Source organism: Mytilus galloprovincialis, chromosome 8 (assembly GCF_965363235.1).
Source record: "Mytilus galloprovincialis chromosome 8, xbMytGall1.hap1.1, whole genome shotgun sequence".
Taxonomy (NCBI): Eukaryota; Metazoa; Mollusca; class Bivalvia; order Mytilida; family Mytilidae; genus Mytilus; species Mytilus galloprovincialis.
In genome coordinates, this window is record NC_134845.1 from 82,919,077 (window position 1) to 82,926,016 (window position 6,940).

Here is a 6,940-nt window from a genome sequence, read left to right on the forward strand (position 1 = left end):
AGTTTTCTTACTGTCCTATCGATTTGCTCATTTTCTAGTTGTTTATAATCCGTGACTTCATTTACACGGATATCTGCCACAATATCAATAATTCCATGCAAAGCTTCGGCAGTGGACTTTATTTGCAATTCGACTTTCTCAGAATCGTGCTCAATTTTCTCTCGATGTCCCGCGTTCACATTGTCAATTGCTTCTTTTATTTCTTCTAGTTTCTCTTTACCTTTAGAAACAAGATGGATAGAATTTTGACGAGCGCCCAGAAATATTTCTTCAGTTCCTGAGAATTTGTGTCCCTTATGTTCCGCTAATAAACATGAACTGCAAATCAAACACTTACAATGGTTGCAATAAAACGTAAACAGCTCTTGGTGAGTTGAGCATTCTAATTCCGATTGAAAAACCAATCTGTCTACTTTGTTCAAATCGCTCACTTTGTGTTTCCGAGTGGACGGAATTTTGTCATGAAATGATCTACAAGTTAGACACATTGCTTGTTTACATTCATAACAAAATATTGAACCGTCTTTTTCTGAACATAAGTCACATTTCGTAGCTGATATCTGTGCCATTGTGGTTAATCTAAAGGTGAAACCAAATATGACAACAAGGAAGGTGTTTACGTCATAGTTTATAAATACTTTTTTCTTAAGATTATATTCAATATTAAAGATTATCAAACGAAACGACAGGTAATAAAGATGTGGATCGTCGACAATATCTCTTTGAATTAAAACATGTTTTTACCGATGATAGTTTATCCTTTCTGGTGTTAAAGGTAATATTTCGTGAACTCCGAAAGTCGTCATCCCCAGATTTTTATGTTTATATAAAATTTACATCCCAGCTCCTTTGTTCTAACAGGGGTGATCTGAGCCGGATCACTCCTACCAGATCACCCCAGTTTAAGTTTCTTTGTTATGCATGCTTTCCTTTGTTCTGTAACATTTTGGCGGGAATGTCAAATCCAGTATAAAACTTATAATTAATTATACATAGAAGACTATCTATCAAAATTCACGTAGAAAAAATCCAGTGTATATGCTGGGATTCGAACTCAAGACCTTTAGCATATCAAGCCACGACACATACCACTTAACCAGGACGACTCGATACGAACTGTAAGAAAATTAATATACTTAAAGGAAGCAAGATATTTTTATAACTGGGGCGAGTTGGCAGACCTTTATTCAGTGGGGTTTAAACCATTTTCGTTAAATAAATGAGTTGTCAGACTGATTGTTCAATTTGATTTTACACTTTTTTAAAGTTGGGCGAGTCGGTCACAAGAGTTGGGCGATTTTTTCATAAAGTGGCGATATAGTGTGGGCCGATTGGCCAGTGGGGCGAGTTGACATTGTTTGATATCTACTTATGTGTTAGGGGGTCATGAAGGGTATACATCATATAGTAATATATAAAGTATATAATAATGGTTGTGTGGCGTTCTAAACTAGATTTTATGAATTGTAAATGGTTTTTCGTCTAATCTAAAACAACTGGGATGTAAAATAGTTATCCCATTCGGACTTGGTGTGTCAGTCTAAGATCACCCTCTGGCCTCCGGCCATCGGGATGATCTTACACTGACACACCGCGTCCTTATGGGATAACTATTAAAGAATAACGGGATAATACGGACTCGATTCTGAACAAGTACATGTAACTTCCCACAGAAAATGACGACCCGCATAACATTGTGGCATAATGGTAAAGCAATGAATTTGAAGTGCAAGCAAACTAATAAATAAAACAAAAATCTGATGACAATGTTTTGACATGTATACATATATCTATCGATATTGTGCTAAATTGTGTCTGCGTTTGAACATTTTTTTTCTTATTTCATTTAGTTATAAGGCGTTGCCTCAAGTTTCAGAATCAAGATGATATCACAATCAAATCACATAATGTAAAAATTGATGTTTTTAACAATATATGGTGTCACAACTTTTATCCACACCAAATAATTCTTAGTTATAATGTGCTGTATTTACAACCACATTAATTTAATAAATGATTTTGAATCGTTGGATTGGGAGTATATTTTGAAGGCATATGTCCCTTTGATTGAAATATATATCATGTTTACAATAATCTAAAATGTATTCGACTCGACCCGCTCTGCAGTGTATATCGAGGTTTTTGTAATTACCCCCCACCTTTCAAATATCATGGATCCACCCCTTTATTATGGTAAGTCCGTTGATATCAAAAGAATTGACTAAACATGCAAACCAAATGTATTACAAAGAAAAATGCATTGAAAGTCTGTCAATAGAATTCCCGGAAAAGTATTTATTGCAACAGATGCTCACATTGAAATCTGATCACTTTTGTACATCCTATATGATATTGAAAAATATGTTTTGATACAAACTTGTATACTTGGTCTATTTTTTGCGCAATGACAATGAAGAATATCTTTTGTATTATTTTCTTACTTTCTTCATCGCTGACATTTTCAAAGGCGGGAACAATATTGAAAAGATCTTCAGAATCAGAAACTAAAGGACAGACCAGTCCGATAACATGGTTTATCTTACAACAAGTAAATTCTTTGGGCGCAAAACTGGAAAAACTTCGAGATAAAGCTGAAAAGAGCCAGGAAAGCAATCAAGCATTACAAAAAGACGTAGAAGATCTGAAGAAAAAACAAGGAGACTCGGGATCTACAGCGGAATCTTTGACAGAGATGAGAAAAAACATAAAACAACTGGGGAAAAAAGTTAACAGAATTGATGAGCTCAAACAACAGATCAAAAAGTTGGTTACTCAAAGCGAAGCACAAGGGATTAACACAGTGGCTTATCAGAACAATATAAAACACCTAAGGACTGATGTAAATCTGATCAAGAGCAAAACGAAGGCCATTGAATCTACTGGAAACAACAATAGAGGAGAGATAGGTAAGCTAAGATCCAAACTGAATAGACTAAAGCAAAGAATGGACGCTCGGAAGAAGATTGTTGATGGCCAGATCACGAGCTTACAGAAGCAGGTAAACACAGCCATGGATAAAGGTATGTTAAGTATAGTTGACATTTCAAAACATTTGTGTAAAATTAAAAATATTTTACAGAACATATATCCAATGTGTTTCATAACAAAAAGTCATCCTTTAATATTATTCAAACGCATTTTTATTCAATGCTGTTCATTCTCTGTAAAAAAAAATATCAATGAAAATTCGACAAAGAGCAAATAGTAAACAAAAAATTGTAAATAGCCAAATTTATGAAAAGAATTAAAGAAAAAAGTTAATAATAATCATTCATAAATAACAAATTATTACGAAACATTATATTTTTGGCATCATTTACTGATTCTTTTTGTTTGTTTTAAGGATGTCTGCTGGTCATGTTTTTGAATTCTTGTCATATTTTCGATTTTCTCAGGTTTTATCCATTCAAATGTATTAAATTTTTTTTTACACGACACCCCACTTTTGTCTTCATAAATCTGTTCAATAGATCATTTCAGATTTAGTGATCCGGCGGCATAAAATCCTTGTTATTTTTTCTTGGTTTAAAGGGTAAAAAACAATTCCAATGTTAACAAATAGTAAAGTCTGAAGAAAACCCTTTTCCCGCCATTTTCTAAATGTCTCGTATTTTGAAAACTACACACGAGACTAATGATTTTATTACTTTATTTTGTTTAAATATCAAAGTTGTTTTCATTTTAAGCAACCACATGAAATCCTTGTTATTTTAAATTAGAGCAGCAGACATCCTTAACAGCATCCAAAGCAAAGAAAGGATGTAAGTTATTTGTTTATTTTATTACACATTAATTTCAAACATTCGTTTGCAATTACATGGTTATTCATTTTGCAAAACTTAGAGCAAATTTGTGAATTTTGTTCTCAATGATAAAACAAAATGATGGAACTTATGGCTTCGATGTTGACAATACACATTTGAATAAATACAGGTCAATGTACGGCTGAAACAATGAGAAAAAATACACTGGATAAAAAGTCCCCTGAATATCAAACACATTCAAACGTAATAAGACAATAATCAATATAACCTCCATCAATAATGGTAGACAGGTAGCAACCATGACATTGATGTGTGCTGACTGCAGCTCATCGTTTGGTTTACAGTGAGGAACATGATTGAAAATTGAACCCTCCTACTACCTTGGACATTAGCGTAGTAATACAACGTTTAAAAAGAATTGATTCATTAGATCGACAATATCATATAAGCATAAAAATCAAAACTAGTCTACATTAATGATAGTAAGTGACGTGAATGTTATTGATTATTATGTGTAGGTCAGTCTGGCACGTTTGGTGCACACGACTTTCCAACCATCAGGTTTCCAGCATCAACTGATATAAAGTTCAACCCACAATTCGATGCTACACCTTCGCTTGTGTATGGATTATATTTATACGACACATGGAAGGATACCAGTCCAAGGATAATAGCTCATGCTGGCGGTCTTACCAGATATGGATTTAACCTATCAATTCGAACATTTGCAGACACCAAAATGTGGGGAGCTCGTATTTCCTGGATGGCATGTCCTAAAAGAATACTATAAGAGATGCAATAAAATGATGATGTGATGACGTGTTATTTTTGTTTTTTATTAAGGTATAAAGGATAGTTTTCAAGCCGATCAATTAATAGCTGTAGCAAAATCTGTCTCACTGGTATATATCAGACATCTATTGTACATACTTAAGCAAATTATTTAAGATTTCGGTCTTACACCGTACTATACATCGAAAATCGTCATATCTTTTTTAACCTTTTTAAAATACATTAAACACGAATCGCCGCCCCTGTAAAGACGTCATAGCATGGTTTTACATCTACGAGGCAGCAAACCATCGACACATAAAATAAAATTTAAAAATAATCGTCAGTCACCGCACCCTTACTTTATACGGTATTGTATAACTATTGGCTTGTATAAAAGTAAGGAGATGTGGTAACATTGCAAGTAGCATAATTATTCATCGTTCATTGTTAAAAACATGAACAATTGCAGGTTGTTTTATAGCCTTCAACAATGAGCAAACTCCATAATGCACATACTTTTATATATAGCAATTTGTAGTTCTGTCAGTGATGGCAAAATGTGCAACTATTAAAAAGAGAAAAGCAATGGCCTTGATTAAAACTACAAAATTAACAAAGAACAAACATCGATAAAAACTGGATCAATTACAGGTGCCTCGTTAAGGTTCACTTCAACCTCACTAATTAGCACATCTTCTTAGTATAGCACTGAGGCACATACGTTTTGACAGCATTTTTTCGTGAAAAATGGCAAAAGATACCCGAGGGACATTCAAACTCATATATCGAAAATCAACTGACAACGATCTGGCTTAAACGGAAAAAGACAAACAGACAAACAATAGTGCACAAAACACAACACAGAAAACTAACAACTGAGCAACACGAACACAACTGAATTCTAGGAATGATTTCAGGTGTTCCGGGATGGTAAGCACATTCTCATCTACTTATGGAACCCGACGTGTTGCTCATGTTAGTAAAAAAACCAGTAATAAGTCTAATTCGGTATGTGACATTCATGATAATAAGGGGACGGGATTGTAGTTACGAAATTAGAAACATCTTGTATCGGGTGTTATGGATATAACATAACGGCCAACCAACTCGTGATGGCGTCAGTAAGCAAAGTGACCTGTATTGCATCGTGTCACGGAGAATGACTGACATATCTTCTGGTACTTGCCCGAACCATGAATATGTGCAGTGGGTCCACACTACAGCAAGTGGAAGTGGACCAAACACTAACAAAAAAGACCTTATGTTTTTAACACTCTTTGTGACTTATTGGTCGTCTTGCCATACAGAAGGCATTCTTTATCTGGTTGAAAATTGCCTAAACACCATGCACAATTCCTTTTCACTATAGGTGTAACACCACTAATTCAGGCCCGGCCAGAAAGCACATACCAGAAAGTAGTACATATTTAACACAAAATAGTTCCTACGCATGAGTGTAACTTTCAAAATATGTAGAATACTTAGGTATTTTTGGTATCAAATGAAAGCTGAAGGACTTGTGATCATTGAAGAACACTTTTGGACTTTTAATTTTGAATATTAAAAAAACTGCACCAAATTTTAAAAAGAGGGTACATTTTGTCTGTTTGTCAGATCTGAAGTACCTGTTTTGGTACATCTGAAGTTCCGGTAACCAGTTCTTTCTTATATGCCATGTAAGGTATGTTGATTTTTTCAGTACAAGACACCATAAAGTGTTGCTTTGAAATACAATGATTGCCACTTTATTTGAACTTAAAATAAAAGAGGTGTGCCTGCTTGAAACGGAGGAATTTAACATAGAAAGCAATGGGACCATGAATTAGTGGTGTACTTCCTATAGAGCTGTACAAAGGGGATTAATCGGAATTCACTTCCTTATCAAAATCCAATTAAATCATTATCTCATCGCATCTTACCTAATGTTTCAAGTAATAAATTGTAAACAGAAATTCAAGACATCAAGGCAGAGGAAGCATGGAAGGTACTGAAGAAAAGTCCAGGATAAATAAATTATTGATAACAATGAAATAGAGATGTTATTGGTATTATGAAAATATCTAAACCTCAAGATAGGCAATTACCGATGGACTTTTTTTTATTTTGAATTTCTCAGGTTTCTGCGGACTTTTAAACTCTGTCTGGTCTTTTCGGAGTAATGCACACAGGGAAATCGACCATATATATCGAAAGTATTTCCGTAAGGTTTAACTATAAATAGATCTAAAAATAAAAGAACTTGCCAAATTGACACAAATCTGTCTTGCTATAGTGCCTAACAAGATTTTGTGAGGTAGACGAAATTGACTTTAAAACGATCGTATTGACTTTTGATGTTCAGAAATAGGCAGATCGAACATATTTTGACTTTATTTACTGACTTCTTAAGTTTGGGATTAATT

General features: G+C 34.1%; 1 long non-coding RNA gene across 1 annotated transcript; it reads left to right on the forward strand.

Annotated features, from left to right (window-relative positions):
* Positions 1–2,377: 2,377 nt before the first annotated feature.
* Positions 2,378–4,579, forward strand: LOC143043585 (uncharacterized). The gene is made up of 3 exons (XR_012968482.1): positions 2,378–3,020; positions 3,741–3,761; positions 4,283–4,579. It is a non-coding gene; the product is annotated as an uncharacterized LOC143043585 (long non-coding RNA).
* The last annotated feature ends 2,361 nt before the right edge of the window (positions 4,580–6,940 follow it).